Below are 12899 nucleotides of genomic sequence, written 5' to 3' on the forward strand. Positions count from 1 at the left end.
AGATGACACAAAGATAGTTTGAGGGACTGATAATATTGAGGAAGCAGGGAGGCTGCAGAAAGACTTGGACAGACTAGGAGAGTTGGCAAAAATGAGGCAGAAGGAGTACAATATGGGAAAGGGTGAGGTTATGCACTTTAGTAGGAAGAAGAGATGCATAGATTTTTTTTTAATGGGGAAAGATTTTGAAAATCTAAAGCACAAAGGAACTTAAGAGTCCTAGTTCTAGAAGCTTATAAGACTAATATACAAAGTTCAGTTGCAGTTTGGAAGGCAAATGCATTATTTGCATTCATTTCAAGAAGGCTAGAGAACAAGAGCAGATATATAAATGCTAAAGGTGTATAAGGCTCTGGTCAGATCACATTTGGAATAATGTGGGCAGTTTTGGACCCTGTATTGAAGGAAAGATGTGCTGGAATTGGAGGTTCCAGGAGAGGTTTACAAGAATGATTCCAGGATGAAGGCCTTGTCATATGAGGATTGGTTGAGGACTCTAGGTCTGTACTCAATAGAGTTTAAAAGAAAGAGGGGGATCTCATTGAAAATTACAGAATACTGAAAGGCCTGGATAGAGTGGACATGGAGAAGATGTTTCCACTAGTAGGAGCGACCAGGACATGACGGCACAGCCTCAGAGTGAAGGGACAACCCTTTAGAACTGAGCTGTGGAGGAATTTCTTCAGCTAGAGGGTAGTAAATCTGTGGAACTTATTGCACAGAAAGCTATGGAGCTAAATCATTGAGTGTGTTTAAGACAGAGATAAATGGGTTTTTGATTAGTAAGGGGATCAAGCATAACAAGGAGAAGGCAGAAGAGTGAGGTTGAGAAACATATCAGCCATGATTGAATGGCAGAGCAGACTCGATGCACTGAATGGCCTAATTCCATATGATTCGATATCGTAAAGTCTATGGTCTTATGGTCAGCCTGTCATGATAGAGCTGGATATCTAACCCAAGGTGTGACAGCTTTACCAAGCTATTGGCTCACCGTGAGTGAAGCTTCAGCTGCTAATGCTGTGCCTTCTGAAATCATCAAGCATGGGAAAGCAGCATTCCTACAGCATCTCCTCTGCCTCTTTTGGAGGTGGCGGGAGGCTAAATCAAGAGAATCTTGGAAAATCATAACTAGTATACATCGAGTAGGCCTGCAGACATCTCTTTCAAAATGCAAGCATCTAGCCAGCAGTTCCCAGGGATTTGGCAGACTTTAGTTTTTTTAGTTTCTCCAGTTTAGGTTTTTTTCTTTTCTCTGGTATTAATTTCCACACCCTTATTAGCCCCTAGGTTATCATCTATTTCTGGTATGCAGCTTGTGTCTTCTACTGTGAAGACAGGCACAAATTATTTTTTCAATATCTCTGCCATTTCCTTAATACACATGATAATTTCTCCTGTCTCTGCCTCTTGAGTCTGTCCTCTAGCCATAATAATAACTTGGGATGGTAATTGGGAGCAGTCCAAAGAAACTAATAACGCTTCTGGCAGCGTAGAGAGTGGGACACAGAGCTTTTAATTCCAAAGTCTCAGTTACAGCTGAAAAAACTGCACAAAGGCCGGTATCCCATCACCGAGTCACCCGAAATTTACATGTCCGCAGTACATGAGCTCTGACCAGCTCGCTCCAAGCCAGTCTCTAGAGTGCAGAGGCTCTCTGAATCTCTTGTTTATATCTGTCGGCCAGAGGTCCCTGATTGTCCCAGGTTAACACCCCCAATCAGGAAACACATATCGGTGAGATCCACCTGGCCCTCATTCCAATCACTAAAACGGCCCCAACATGATCTCTTACACAAGATCAGAGGGAATAACATCACCACCAGTAAGCAGGGAACCAGCAATCCATGGTAGGTTCTAAGCACTCACAGGAATGATCTCCAGAAAGTTAAATATGTGAGGATTGTGAACAATTGTCCACAATTGCAAGTAGAGAGAAGGCCCAAGGTATTCTTTTAAAACGTTTCGATAAATCGGTCATATAGGTTGTTTTGAACAGGCTCTTTGTTGCTGTCAGCTGTTATTGCTGGAAGTATTGAGGTCTCTGTGAGTTTTCAAGCCCATGGTTGAAATTGCTAGCATGAGTCAATGATATCATTAGGATTCAACTAAGCAATTGAAATGTAGCCAAGTTAATTTGGTTAGAAAGGTAATGGACATGGGTGACAACATGTCAGAACTGAAACCAATGCACAGCATTTTAGTACCTTGGGATGTTTTACTATGTTGAAGGCATTATTTCAATGAAAGATGATGTTATCCTACCTCAACCATTCTCTGTGGCTACGGGGGAGGTTTTAAAATTAACCCGAATGATTTACATGAGAATTGAGTTTGATAAACTGGGGCATCTAAGGGCAAAGTAAGTTTAAAAAAAACTGAAGACGAGTCAATCCTAATTATTGCTCTTGTCTGTTTCTTCGAAAAGTAATTTTCTTCCTATAATTTTCATGTACACACTATTTTAGTTTTTTACTACTTCATCTCAGCACATTTCAAGGGAAATGAAAAGATATTGAAATCAGAGTCTTTGCAGAATATTAATTCCAGTTGTTATTTAGAGAATCATATTGATTGTTTTGAGACTTGGAAGTCTTGCCAAGTGGCATAATTTTCAGAGGTAACCAAAGCAAGATGCCTCGACAGTCAATAAAACCAGTAACCTGAGAGATCTCGAGTCAAATCTCTTCTGAATTCTACATTTAATTTGGCATGGTTATGTCTGGTTATGGCCTTGGTCATGCTGCAGAAGCAAAAACTGCAAGTGAGAGGCAGATCATGTAATTAAATAATGTACTAGTGAACTATATGTAGATCCTCAGTTCCACAGTTCTACAGTTCTACAGTTCCCGGTCTGTGTGATGTAGTCCTGTGTCAATTTGCATATCTTTCTTCAGCATTCCTGCTGTGAAACCAGCCAGATTTGAAATGTTCACAACTCTTTCTAGCTCTAAATCTTTCAGAAACGCATTTGACAACTTGCACATTCACTTTTATCCTTTCACAGTTCCACAAATGGTTTTCTGTGAATTTCTGATGTTGAATAATGCAATGCAGCCCTTCAGGTAAGACATTAGGATGATTTTAACTCCTGATGCTGTAGAAACATGGTTTCACCCTGCATATGTTTTTTGCAAAATTTTGCTTGATGTTATTTATAGGCACCAGCTTTGGTTTTGAAACAGTGGAACGGTGACATTAATGCTAACATTTATTCTAATACATCAAAGAAGTGACCGGACAGTAATGTGTCACACAGCACAGAAACATACAATGTGCGTGACATGGAAGGAGCTTGCTTAGTTCTTTGTGTCCATGCCAACTCTTTGCACATCCTACTTCCCTATCCTTTCCCTTAGTCCTGGATATTGCTCTATATTTTCAGGTGCTGGCCCAATTCTCCTTGAAAGGCATACATGATTAATACCTGGCAGTGCTGTCCTGATCCTGACTCGTGAAAACATTTTGCTCATTTTGCCTTTCCTCCTTCTACCAATCACTTAATATTTGTGACCACAGTCCTCAACCTCTTCACCAGTGGGAACTTTCTCTTCCTTTCTACTGCGTCCAGATCTTTGTTGATTTTGATCATCTCCAACAAATCACCTCTCAACCTTCTCTTCATGGAGAGCTCCTCCAACTTCTCCAAGCTCCCCTCAGAACTGAAGTCCTGTGTAATAGCCACCAACCAGTTCTGCAAATTGTGCTTACTGGAGCACATTGTGATTTATGCACAATGTTGCATTTTTCTGGATTACTGAGAGCAGAAACAGGCACTGTAGAACCAATGAGTTCTGAAATAAGGGAAAACTGCTTTACAACAGCGATCTGATTGGCTTCTGACCGGCTAATCATTGCTTATGTGGAGCCAGAAGACCAGCTAGACTGCAAACAGGAAGCATCAAAAAACTCTTTCGGTGCATATCTCTTTCTCACTTACACAGATATACTCAAAGTCTCTAGTAACAGTTAGCTGTCGCTACTCACTTTTCTTTGCAAATTTGTTGAAGGGAGATTAAAACACCTTCAAGGACAGCGAAAGGATTAATTATCACCAAACAGCAAATGAAAGAAAATACCAATGTGTTAACAACCGTGAATCAACGGCAAATGAAAAAAAATATGATGAGACTAAAAGAAACATCTCAGCAAGGTCTGTGGTCCAGACTAATGCTATTAAACTGTGTTTCTCTGATATTTTTGTTTCTTTTTCCACTCTTAGTATTTATGTCCTGCCTGTCTGTGTGTGTCTGCCATTATGTGAAAGACCAGAGTTTATGAAGAGTTGGATTTTAAGTTGTAAACTTATAAGTTGGCAATTTATGCTTCCTAATTGCCATTGGTTAAAGACAGGTTGTTCAGAATTAATATATTTTCTTGTTAAGTACAGAAACCTGATAAAAATGTTCTTTTATTCCGTGTTCATCACTCAGGTGAACTGGGGACTTTGGAAAGATTGGCTAAATCTTTTCACATTTGTGACAACTCCAGGAAAAGTGGGACTTGTTTTGCAGTGCACTGTTCCAGTGTATTATGACACAATGGATATTTTGTGGTCCAAATATCGGTTTTGAATTAGTTTCTTATAGAGTACTGAGCTAGTATCAGTCAGTAAAGTAACCTTTTATTTCCTCTTGAGATAATGGAATGTTTCAATCCACAAGGCAAGTCAAATGATCCTGCATGGCCTTTTGCAGATACCCCTTTTTAAAAAATAACCTTTTTATAAAAAATGTAATACCCTTAAAAATTTAAGTAACACCAAGCTGGTAAGGGCTTGATATTTGGAAATGAATATGGAGGACCAAACCATGCACTTGAAGATGAAGAGAAAAAGAATGTCTGTAATACTTTGAGGCATGTGGAGCTATTGGAGCCTGAATTCAGGAAATGGATCAGAAAATACAATGATTTGATGAAGGTTTAATGCATCCCATTGTTCTTTATCACTTGCCATGCATAAAGGTGTTGGTTCTATAAGTACATGAAAACAAGGAAAATCGAATGTCAGTGAGAGTGAAGGATGTGAACTGCTATTTATCTAAATAGTTAAGAACCAAAAAATATCCCTGAGAAGTTCATTGTCTTTTATGCTGAATTTAACCATGCTGTTGTGCAGCATCAGCAGTAAGTGTAGATTGATCTGACTGCTAAGGCACTTGATTATTCAAAGTTGAGTCACTGGAGGAGAATAAAACTTGCAAAGCATTTTGATTAAGCTGCTATTGGATGATCTCCAAGATAATGAGTAATTAATTGTAGTCAAGTACCTTAAATAAGGGTAATGTTAGGAGCTACCCATTACTTACATAATATTGGAGAACATTTGTTTGATTTTTATGGTAAAACTCTGAAAATATAATCTGATTCAGTAAGCAAGAAAATATTTTATTGACAATTGTCACGAAGATAGAACATGTATTTGTTTGCATAAGACTCATGAAAGTGACTTGATGTTTCACTGCATCTCATCTTCTTTCTGAAGTTTACAAAAGGATAGTAACAAACATTTTTTGAAGACTGGGTCTTCGGTCTGTCAATTCCACATGGTTGAAATTAAAAATTGTGACCACAGTTGCCAAATCAATAAAAAAATTTGGATTGCCCAATGGAAAATTGATTGCCAATTCAGTACATTTTATTGGCTAACTGTAAGTTGTGTCAAGTTTTTTGAGGGGTTTTTTGCTGTGAAGCCTAATGAGTGTTCTTGCCATATCTTACCATTCTCACCTTATTAACTACCTACACTGTCCCAATAGCATTCCTCACACCTAATTCCCAGGATATCAAGGAATTAACCAGCTTCTCTTGCTCTGGCCCCATCCCTAAATGCACATTATGCACCGGGACAAGCATTGGCAGTCCAGAGCTGCCCTGCACAGTCGCTGACATATTCCCTGGACTGACAGACAGGAATTAGGCAGTGCCCTGCTATGAGGGCAGCAATCTGCTGGACTGAGCGACATATAGACAGGACTTCCTCTTCTCTCAGGACCTGCATGTAAGCCAAGACACCACCTATTGCCAGCCTGGTCTGAGACTGAGTTCAAGCAGCCATCTGGAGGAATGACCGACACAGTAGGAAGGAGGTCAATGACCTTCACCACTTTGCCAGTGCATGTGCCACCACCTTGTTTTTGATACTTCACACTCTATCTCTGCTACTGTACCCACCTCCCACCAAGTCTCCTACTTTCACATTGCCTGCAGCATTTCTCCTCACTCACTGCCATCCACCATTAACACCTGACGTCACTAACCCTGCATGCCCTCTGTGCTGCCCACTCACTCACTCGGGACACCTCCCCATCTGCACAAACAGTAACAGCTGTGTGACCCACCATCATTTCCCTTAATACCTGCCTCCCGATTTTTCTGGAATGTGGGGTGCATATGGACAGTGTCCATTGGAGTGCCCTGAGATGTTAGCAAATGGTGTCCAATGTTGTGATTCTTCAGTGCAAGTGGTGAGATGAAGTTGCCAAGTACATGCTCAGATTTACATATTGAGAATTCTCAAAGTCCAGCTTGTTTGACATGTTTCGTTAAGATAGGAAGCTAAACATTAATGAGGTGAATTGGTCCGTGAACAAGGCATTGAGAAAAGCAACAACAGCACAGATGGGGACAGCGAGAGTATGACCTCTGAAAAATCCCCATTTACCTTGTCTCTGAACCCCTTCTCTCCATGCCCCCTAACCCACAGGAAGAGAAAGAAACCCCACTTTCTTGTTTCTGGATGTCCCAAGGAGGGGGACTCAACTCGCAGACTTTAAGGCCCAGAAACTGCCAGCCTCTGATTGGCTCCCAGCTTCTGATGAGCCAGTCTGCGATAGGGCAGGATACTTGCCTGTCAAGATGATTGGTGGGTGACCTCGTGTGTTATCTTGCCAGTGAGGTCACTCGCTAACACTCTCAACCTTACAGTTAGAAACAAAATGGTGAAATTCTACCCAATGAGTCATTTTCCCACTGATGTCATGGACACAGTTCATCCCTGTAATGTTCTTTGCGTTTGTTGCATTGGTTACTTCGAAGTAAGCATTCCATATTTTATAATCTGAAAACATCAAATCTATCTTGATGTAAGCAAACAGCAATGCCCATGTGCAGTGTAAGTATTACTGTCAACTGATGTAGAGTTTGACAACTATTCTATGTACAAAGGAAGTGATGGAACTCGAGAAATATTTTGAGTCCATGGAGGAAGGTAACAGGCAGCCTCTGTGGCAATTCCAGTGAAGTGGCTGACTCCTTTCCTGCTGTCTGGAAAGCTGTGAAAGTGCTCTCCATTCTGGGTGGCATGGTGGCTCAGTGGTTAGCACTGCTGCCTCACAGGAACTCAAGCTCGATTCTACCTTCGGGCGACTGTTGTTCTCCCTGTGTCTGCGTGGGTTTCCTCTGGGTGCTCCGGTTTCTTCCCACAGTCCAAAGATGTGCAGTCTAGGTGGACTAAACATGGGAAAAACATGGGAAACTTAGTTAAGGGGATGTGGGTCTGGGTGGGATGCTCTCAGAACATAGAACAGTACAGCACAGTACAGGCCCTTCAGCCCACGATGTTGTGCCGAACTTTTACCCGAAACCTAAGATCTATCTAACCTCCACTGCTACCCTCTTCCAAGGATCAGTGTGGACTCGATGGGCTGAATGGCCTGCTTCAGCACTGTAGGGATTCTATGCTTTCTCGAAGACAAGACAATGTTTGTGCACTGATGGGAGATTTCATTGCTGACCAAGAACATGAGCTGACAAGTGATGAACCTTTATCTCTTCCCGATTGCTACTTTTACACAAACTACATGAATGTTTTTTCACACAGCACTCAATGTGCTTACAGGTGGCACAGCTCAGACCACAGGCATGACAATCATGGATTGATGGAAAATCTGCCAGCTAATGTGAAGAACAAGCTGAGAGACAACTTCCGTGGTTTCAGAGTGAAATACTGCTTGACAATGTCGTCCATCATTCAGGGTGATGTCGGCTGATGAGCTATCCACTTTAAACAGGAGTTACATGGCTATCTTGGGCTTCCTAAAGATGAAAGAAATGCTGATAGTAAAATAATATCTTTCCCTCTTGAGAAGCAGTAGGAAATTGGTAAGATGGGCAGATAGGGGATTGACATTGGGAGATACCTATTGCTTTCCTGTCTCCTTGGAAATTAAGCTCTGAGCAAAATGGCCCACATTCAATGTTCCAGACTGGCTGACAATTAAGGCCGTTAAATGGGCAATTAATAATCAGTTCAGGGTCTCTTCACACCATCGCCATGACTGATTCTGTTTCTGACAGGCGAGGGAAGTGGTAGTCATCCTGATAGTACATCAAAGCAGCCTGCCTGTCACCTCAATCCGTCCCAATCTCAGAGTGATCAGGGTCATTGATTAGGGATCATGGGAGTGGTAGCTTCGCACTCTTCCCTCGATTCCCTTGGCTTCCTTCTCCCCATGGCCTGCACTTCAGGACCCTGCCCTGAAAAATTACCCACTGTGCCTGTTGCTCCAGGACCTCAGTGTTGTAGTGTAGCTAACAGCCTTGGACCCTGAGTTGACCTTGCTACTCCCAGTGGCAGCTGGCCATTGATTAGCCCGTCAGCTTGTGGAACATTGCTATATCAGGCAATGGTTGTCAAAAAAAACCCTACACAGTGTCCACTTAGGTGTACAAAATTAGGGGCCAGTTCTTGCTGGGAGCTTTGACGGTGTCCTACTCATTTTGGCCGACATTTTGAAGAAACAACAGAAAATCATGCCCAGTGCCTTAGAACTTCTGACTGCATTTTGCAGACAGTTAAACATTTTTGTTTTCTAATGTAGTCACTATTATAACATAAGAAACACAGCAATCAATTTGTGGTCATCAAGGTCCCACAAAAAGCAATGTGCTGACAGAGGAATTTGTGTTTTAGTAATGTCTGTTCAGGGATAAAATTGGCCAATAGACTTACTCCTCTTTTGTAAGTCGTGTGGGATCATTAACGTCAAAATGTGGTTTTGGATTAAAGTCCCAGCTGAAAGATAGCATCTATGACTGTGCCCTGATACTGCACAGAAGACATGTCTTAGATCGTGTTTAATTCTCTGAATTGATGTTTGAATTCAAACCTCCTCATAGATGTGGGAGTGCTTCCACTGTACCACAGCTTACGCAACAAAAACTAATTGACAGTGTATTTAATTCTTCCACCATCATTAAAATTGACTGACATTGTGTCGGGAGGTCAGTTCAGATTTGACTAGGATTTAAGATTGTGAACAGTCTGGTTCAAACTGCCAGAGCAGGTGGTAGAATTGATGGTAAAGTAAGACCATAAGAAGTAGAAGCAGAATTAGGCCATTCAGTCCATTGAGTTTGCTCTATCATTCAAGATCATGACCACCTGTTTATCCTCAACTCCATTCTCCTGCTTTTACCTATAACCCTAGATTCCCTTACTGACTAAAAATCTGTCTATCTTAGCCTTCAGTATACTAAATGACCCAGTGTTGACATCACTCTGTGGTAAAGAATTTCACAGATTCATTACCCTCAGAGAAGAAATTCCTCCTCATCTGTCTTAAATGTGAGACCCTTACTTTGAGATTATGTCCTCTTGTCCTGGACTCTCCCACAAGGGGAAACAGCCTCTCCAGATCTACCCTATCAAGTACCCTCAGAATCTTGCATGTTTCAAAAGGTCACCTCTTCTGAGCTCCATTACGTCCAGGCACAAGCTCTTCTCATAAGACAATCCCTCCATACCTGGGTATAAGCCTAGTGAACCTTCTTCGGAATTTCTCCAATGTTAGTGTATCTTCACTTTGGTAAGGGGCCCAAAACTGTTCCAGCTGTGATCTGACTATTGCTTTGTATTGTTTTAGCGAAATCTTCCTACTTTTATACTCCATTCAGTTTGAAATGTAGTCTAACATTTCATTTGAATTCCCTATTAACCACTGAACTTGTGCCCTAGCATTTTGAGTCATTGGTGAGGACTCCCAAATCCCTCTGCTGTGGAGCTTTCTGCAGTCTTTTTTCCATTTAAATAATATTCAGTTCCTACAATCCTCCTGCCACAGTGCTTGCTGCTCTGCAAACACTGTCATCCTCACCACTTGCCTTTCTTCATACCTATTTTTGTCTCATCCACAAATATAGCTATAGTACATTCACTTTCCTCAAAAAAGTCATTTGACAAGCTATTGCTACAGAAAGTCTGACTGAAAAAGGTTTTAGTCATAATAAGAACATCAAGTTGAAAGCTAAGTGGTTAGGTGTTGGAAAATGTAGTCAGAAGTAATTCAGAAAAGAGTTTTTGTTCTCAAGGGATGGCACAGAATTATGTTTGAGTTGAGTATTGTTATATATGTGTGGCTTTATAAGATGGTAATGTTAAAACCGAGTTGCAGAGTGTAGCATGTGACTCACATCACCTCTGCCCGATGACAGGCCCACGTGATTTGGTTGCCATGGGGATAATGGTCCCAGGTCAAGCCCTATTTAAAGTGTTAGCTTTCATACCTGTACACAAAGAGAGAAGCAGCCATTTTTGTTACTTTCAGACCTCCATTTGCAGGAGACCCCATGAGACCCAGAGACAGGCAGACAGAGAGACAGGCAGACAGAGAAATAGATAGAATGATAGATAGATAGAGAGAGAAATAGACAGACAGAGGTAAATAGATAGATAGACATACAGATGTGCTGCCGTGTGTGTACTAAGCAAGAAAGCTACAGCTGTAAGGATAAGATATTTTAAGTGTCAATTTTCTTCTCTGAAAGAATATAGAACAGATAGGACTTTTAGAAAACTAAGAGTCACTGATGTGGATCTTGTGGCTGGAAACCCTTTTGATTATACTGAGAAAATTGACAAAAATGGACTGTGTGCAAAAGAAGAACCCCGGAAGGTTCACCCTCACACAGAGGGGAATTATTTAAACAGCAGGAGGGACTTAATCTCGAAGACTACCTTTCTGTTGGGAGCTTGGCATAATGTAAATTGGGTTTCCAGTTGTAATAACGCATTAAAGGGGAAGTACCTTTTCTGTAGTTCAGAGTCTTCTCATTAATGCTCAGTTAATACGTGCATTCAGAAAAGGTCTTAAAACATGAAATCTTGTCCTGTGATTCCTTGAGTCAGTCACTGGAGCTTCAAATCTTATTGGTCTCTACAAGGACCTTAACAGTAATCGAAACTATGGAAATAAGGAGAGCATAGGATGGCAGCTCTGAAGAAAGGTAACTGGACTTGAAACATTAACTCTGCTTTCATCCCATGGATGCTGCCAGACCTGCTGAATCTTTCCAGCAATTTCTGTTTTTGTGAGTGATCATAACAGTTGACAAGGTCATGAGCACAGAAGGATGATAAACTTGGAGGAGAAGTAAAGGGGAAATGGAAATAAAGATCAATATGTTTAAGTTGAGGAGCTACTCAGTGAAGAAACTGTTGTGAAACACGAAGACAAAAGCAGGAAAAAAGTAAACAATAGGGGCTGAAAATAGCAAACAGCAATTTATAATTCTAATGGACAAAAGACAAACAAATTAAAAATGAAAGTAATGAGAAAAGGCCAAAGCTAAGTGAAATTACAAGATGGTGAATAGTAATTTCAGCATGAAGCTGATGGCTTGTGTTGTGCAGTCAGCTTTCACTGTTATTAAGGGATAGATGGGGTGATGAAACATTGAAATCTGAAAGTTGCTATCTGCATTGATTTGCTTGTTCAGAAGCTCCATTCTAGCATCATACTCTAGACAGATATGGACTGAATTTGACCGTCTCTACGGGCACAGCAGCTAGGAAGCGGAAAATTTCTGTTTGGCAGCATGCTTCATGTCTTCTGACTGCACACTATCTGGCTAGCGGCAGGACAGGTCAAAGACGGCCCATCTGCCTGGAGTCTAATTCCTACCCCTGCTTAAATCCACCTGGATGTTGGGCAGATGAGTTACCCTCTACCATGTGGCAGACTATGCAGTGAAATCTGGCAACATCCAGGATGGCTGGGGAGTAGGGATAGCCTACTTCCATTCAGTGGTCTTTTGTCAGAGGAGGGATCTTGACGTTGAGGGTCAATGCTTCCTCATTCCGCAAAAGCAGCCCTAGCTGAGGACCCTGCTTCTGGTGCTGGCTGTCTGATTAGGCTGGCAGCTCTAGGTAGCAGACCATCTACCTTCATAAGGGATAACAGCCCAGTTGGCAGCCACTTAATTGGATTCCATGGACAAGGTATGTCTGTGGGCCCACTGCTGGCCAATACTGTCTGCTTGTCACTGAATGCCAATAATGGGACATTGATCACCGATGGAGAATGCAGCCACTAGCTTTCACATAGATTGAACATTCAGCCCTTTCCCATTGGTACTCGCTAAAGACGCAGCAATAACTTAAATTGCACTTCCTGGTTTAGATGCACTGAAAAAAATTCTCCAATCTGAATGGTTGAGGTGGTATGTTATATGTTGCCCTGTTTACATTAAGTCCCAGGATTTCGACTGAGGACCCTATGCTGAAATGGATTTATAGACACTGAAAGTTGCAGTTTAACAGGCTTGAGGGGTTGAAGGTAAAGTGAAAATGTAATGAAGCGGCAGAACTGTTCGTTGACCAGAAACTCTGGGCCATTAATTTTGATGAGGATATAATGAACTGTCTTTTGCAGCAAAACTAGGCACAGTGTTATACATTTTCAGCACCAGTCATCTTCAGTAGCAATCAGCTTTTGCCCAAAAAAATTCTGGATTTTTGACCTTTCTTGCTGATTGTTTAGTTCAGAAATTAAATATTCTGAAATACCTTTTAAAACTAACTTATTGGTGTTTGTGACTTTGAGTATTAAAATAGCATCAAAACATTTAAAGACATATTCTTGAAGCCAGAAGAAGGGATTCAGAGCTCACTTAGCATA

This window comes from Rhincodon typus, chromosome 20 (genome assembly GCF_021869965.1).
Source record: "Rhincodon typus isolate 14 chromosome 20, sRhiTyp1.1, whole genome shotgun sequence".
NCBI lineage: Eukaryota > Metazoa > Chordata > Chondrichthyes > Orectolobiformes > Rhincodontidae > Rhincodon > Rhincodon typus.